The sequence below is a fragment of the Phasianus colchicus genome, chromosome 2, assembly GCF_987193195.1.
Source record: "Phasianus colchicus chromosome 2, bPhaCol1.hap1.1, whole genome shotgun sequence".
NCBI lineage: Eukaryota > Metazoa > Chordata > Aves > Galliformes > Phasianidae > Phasianus > Phasianus colchicus.
Window position 1 is genome coordinate 69,338,212 of NC_143437.1, and position 5,548 is coordinate 69,343,759.

Consider the following 5,548-nt stretch of genomic DNA (forward strand, 5'->3'; position numbering starts at 1 on the left):
GAAAAATGTTTTAATATTTGATATGTATTCGGTATGTAGATGAAAACCAGTTATTATTATTTCCAAACTTAGGTAGGTCAGAGAGCAGGACAAATTCGTCAATTGGTCTTATCAGACAGTGACCTATCTCTTTCTTTTCTCTCTGTCTGGTCATGTTTATACTTGTTTCCTTAGATTCTGCATATGCCACTGTCAGAACAGGCTCACACATGCTCAAGCTGTCTTTACTTTGTTTACTGTCACAGTCAGTTTGTCTTTTGGAGTAAGTCATGATTAGGTGCAATTGAGAACAGTAATACTGTCTGTTCAAGAAACTTTGCTTTTGCTTCTGCTTCCCTGATCCTAGAAAACTTAATCATCCAATCTCCATTCATAGGATGAGGACATTCTTACTGCTGAAAATGCTACAGGTTGCTCTGCAAGGCTTACATACTTCGTTTGTTGTTGTTGTTGTTGTTTTTTTAACAGTTTATGGACTGCTATTTATGCTCTATTGCTTTAGAACTTTGTCCTTCATTAGTCACTATTTTAGTATTTTTTTCTTTTGTAATTACTATAACTAGTATATCTAATTCATTAATTTAGTACAGCCATTTTGAAGGGTTCCTGTGACATATCTGACAACCACTACAGAAAATTTATCATTAAATATACTGTATGCTTCTTTCAAGACACTTTGCAAAGAGCATCATGAAACATGGAAAAAAAGAAGTGTCAGACTAGTATGTGGCAGACCAGCAGGAGAAGCTAAAACTGTATGTGGAAATGCTGTTCGATAAAGGTTGAGAAGTACATTTGATTTTTAGAACTAATCGGTAGTGAGCTGAGAATAGAACACTGGATTTCAACACCTTCTATGTCCAGATCATGTGTCAAGCCCAGCACTTTTCAGATACAGGTGAAAATAACTCTTTGGTGGCTCACTTTATTTCTAGTTAAGGAGGTGAACATGCTGCTGGTTACCCCCATGCATACACAGTGACTATAATTTGCTTTAAAGAGCATGAAAAAAGTACAAGCTGCAAGTAATGAAGTGGTATAAAAATGTTCATCTGAAACCTGGTTTCACATTTGGTGGACAGATTACTGTCAAACTTATAAGCTATGCAGACTTAACAGAGAGTAAAAATGATGGTCCTAGTTCTGCACATTGTGTGTATTAGCTCATACTTTGCAACTACACAGATATATTCAGTACCAATCTTTCCCCTCCTCTTCTGAAATTCAGAATATGCCCTTCAGTAATTCACAAGTACTTACAGTTGGATTGATTTTTATTTGCGGGGAAGCAGTGCTGTTTCCTGATTTGTGTATTATTTCTAGTTTATAAACAGCTAATTCCATGCCTTATAGGAGCATGTACTTACAGAAAGCAAACAGTATTACTCAACGTGAAATCAACATGTGACTCTGGGAGGGAACACAATACTCTTGTTTAATGAACTGACCTTATTATTGAACAAACTCTTTCTGCTCAGGCCTCTGGGCATAATCTGATACAATTTATTACAAAACAAATCCAGATTGCTTTAGTTTTTAGCTTCGGTAGGTAATTCCTTACAAAGGCTAACAAAGACACAAAGCATAAAATAAAAACAATATACTAATAGGCTTTTTCTGAAATTGAAGCTCATCATACTCTCAGAGGTAGCCTAAGCATACAGTAATAAAACTGTAACTCCCCAAAGAGACTGAAATAAATAACTCATAAATGATGCATAAGTAGATAAGAAGCGGGTGGATTAGAGCTATAAATGCAGTGAGTTGAAGTGTTAGGATTGGCAATGACATTCATGTCCTATATTTGGCCTCTGAGGAAAATGGATCAGGAATTCTGTAGAATAACATTAATTTCTATACAGCACCAATGAGACCCTTGAAGTTTATTTTTAATGACTGGCTGCAGAGTGCTCTCTGCAAGAAGTCCTTTTGAAATAATTTTCTCTAAGTCTATAGGAGCGAAGTTCACCTCTTTTCAGGGATTCAGTCCATTCCTTTCTGCTGTACATCACAATTATGTGCATAACTTTGGGGATTGTTTGGGGAAGATGGAAAAAAAAAAGGATACAACAAAGCAGAGCATTCCAGTGATTCATTTTCAGCTGTACATATACTGTGCATTCGTAGGAGTGGCTGAGAAGTGGAAAATTCTTTTATAACAGGAGAGATGGCAATAGGAAAGCATTTAAGATTGTGGAAACGAGCAAGTAATAGTTTGCCTGAACCTTTATAATGCTCATTTTTAATGAGCATTATTTGATGTACATTTTATTCAGTATTTGCAAATATTAATTTTTAATATTATTGTTAATATTTAATATTAATATTAAATATTTGTAAATATGTTGCTGCATGGAATATAATAGAACAAGTTAATCCAAAAACTATGGTGGGGAATACACTAATTGTAATACAGTAGTACATAGTTAAAAGTCCTTATATATATGAACTGTGTACGTGCATAACTAAGTATTAAACATTTGTTTACATACCTCTATTTCCTTTTAAACTACCAGTTCATAATAGGTAGTGATGAGGGTGATGTGCAGGTGAGTCACTGTTGTGAGAAAGGTATTTCTGATTTCCAGGTCTTAATTTTAGGAACCTGACATCTTCAACTCAGACCATGGATAAAAGGTAGGCATAGAAGCATGTAATCACATACATTTAAAGATTTTATTACATTTATTCACTGGAGAACATTCATGTAATTTAACTTAATCATCTACATCTGAACTAGCAATGCCTGGGAGTCTTTATAGACAATGAATAGAAGTAGGCATTTTTAGGGCATTATTCATCTGACCTATTTTAGACAGCTATATGTGGTGATTCATATGTTGGAAATGCCTGTTTCTTTCCACTAATTATAAAAAAGAGATTGTGATGACTAACTCAACTGTATATGAAAGTACTATGAATATATTTTTAGTCAGAGACTTCACACTTCATATTTCTGTCAAAAAAAAAGTTTGTGACTAAAAAAAGTTTAAATAATTCAAGTTTTTCCACACTCTGACTTAAACTATATCTAAATATATAATACTATACAATACTATAATACTATAATAATAACCCTCTTTCGGTCTGTGGAAAACAAGTGACAAAGGAAAAGGAAGTAGATGACATTAGCATACTGATAAGAGTAGTAAGATCAATGCCTTCAGAAAGGGAATGAGACTGACGTTTCTCAGAAGAGTTTTCAGGTTCATGTTGGGTTTATGCTGGGATACCAGAGGTGAAAATGACTCTTCCTGACTTTATTGTTCCAGCAGGTTTTGAGTGGTGAGTTTGAAATAAAACACCTGATTTCAGTAAAAAGCAGTCATGCACTGCCAGCTCTGATTTCTAGTTGTCTTAGCAGAAAGAAGATAGAGCACTGCACTTTTCCTTGCAGAATATAACCTCATATAATCTTGGCAAAAGGAATTGTGTGCGGTCAGTGCTAGGGAAAACCACTGAATAGATGAAGGTTCATGACATACCACAAGGCGTGGAGTCTCTTAATATCTTTACTCTAGTGTCTTGATTCAAGGATTACACCCATGTTTTAATTCTGGGGCAGATGCAAACTACAGTATACTTCCCATTCCCTTGTTATCCCATCTGCTATATTCAGCATTTGAGCACATCTGCACAAGCCATAGTGTTTTCACATATCAAACAGACAAACAATCAGAAAAGGAAAACTTAGAAAAATATAACAAACAAACATACAACAACAACACAACAACAAAGGAACAAGCAAACAACAATAGCAACAACAACAAAAACAGCAAACAAACAGAAAAGCAAGAAAGGATGCAAATAAGCAGCATTTAAAAGTACAGTGGAAAATGGTGCTCAGCAATATTTCATCTCAACATGGAGTCATGATACAGGAAGGCTGTTCTTTTAATATATGTATACCCAATGGTGAGATTAAGAAACAGTAGTTCAAATGTTGGTCCGACCAGTTTATTACAAATCCTAGTCAATCAGGAAGATGGGGAAGGGAAGGCCGGTGATTATTCTGAATTAGGGTGATGGGGAAGGGAAAGTGGGTGATAGGAAAGATAGGAAAGAAGCAAGAATTAGATAAAGCGGGGATAGTCACCACCAAAGATCCTTCAGTGTCCCGTTGCATGCCGCTTCAATGGTCCAAGGCTGATACAGAAGCAAGAGTGCAGGAGAGAGCAGCAGCAGAGTGGCTGGCCTTAGGCAGCAAGAGTTACAGTGACAGTAGTCCAGGAGAAACGGCAGGTCTCAGGTAGCAGGCCCAGGAGAGTCCAGCAGCAGACAGGCATCACGTCATGATGTATCTGATGTCAGACAACTCTCAAGCGATTATTATGGATGCCTGAACTACAGTCCTTTTATGATAGTGTCGCTGCATCAATGGACAAGGAAAGAGGCACTGATGTAAGTCTGTTTCGACTTCACTAAGGCCTTTGACATGGTATCCCATAGTACGCTTCTCTCCAAATTGAAAAGATCGGAATTTGATTAGTGGATTGTTCAATGAAAGAAGAGCTGGCTGCAGGATTGATTCCAGAGAGTGGTGTTCAATGGCTTAATGTCTGGATGGAGATCAGTGATGAATGGTGTCCCCAGGAGTCAGTGCTGGGACTGATACTCTTTAATACCTTCATCAGTGACACTGACAGTGGGGTTGAGTGCATCCTCAGCAAGTTTGAAGATGACACCAAGTTGTGGGATGCAGTTGACACATCAGTGGGATGGGATGCCATCCAGAAGAATCAGGCTTGAGCAGTGGGTCCAGATGAACTTCATGAGGTTCAACAAATCCGAATGCAAGATCTTGTTCCTAGATTGAGGCAGTCCTACTACCAACACGAGCTGGGGGATGAAAGGATTGAGAGCAGCCCTTCTGAAAAAGACCTGGGAGTACTGGTGGATGGGAAGCTGGTCATGAGCCAGCAATGTGCCCTCACAGTCCAGAAAGCCAACCGTATTCTGGACTGCAAAAGAAGTGTGGCCAGCAGGTCGAGGAGGTGACCCTGCCCCTCTATTCTGCACTAGTGAGGCCTCTTCTGGAGTACTGCATCCAGATGTGGAGTCTTCAGTACAGGAAAGTCGTGGACCTGTTCAAGCACGTTCAGAGAAGGGCCACAAAAGTGATCCAAGGGATGAAACATCTTTCCTATGAGGACAGGCTGAGAGATCTTGGAGCTCTTCAGCCTGATGAGAAGAAGGCTCCAAGGTAACCTGATAGTGGCCTTTCAATATCCGAGGGGGAGCTACAAGAAAGATGGGGACAGACTCTTTACCAGCATCTGTTGTGATAGAACAAGGGGAAATGGTTTCAAGCTCAAAGAAAAAAAATAGATTTAGGCTACATATAAGGAAGAAGTCATTTATAATGAGGGTGCTGAGTTACTGGAACAGGTTGCCCAGATATGTGGTTGATGCCCTGTCCCTAGAGGCTTTCAAGGTGAAGCTGAATAAGGCCCTGGGCAAGCTGAACTAGCTGTGGATGGCCCTGTTCATTGCAGGGCAGTTGGACTAGCTGATCTTTAAAGGCCCCTTCCAACTTTATAGATTCTAT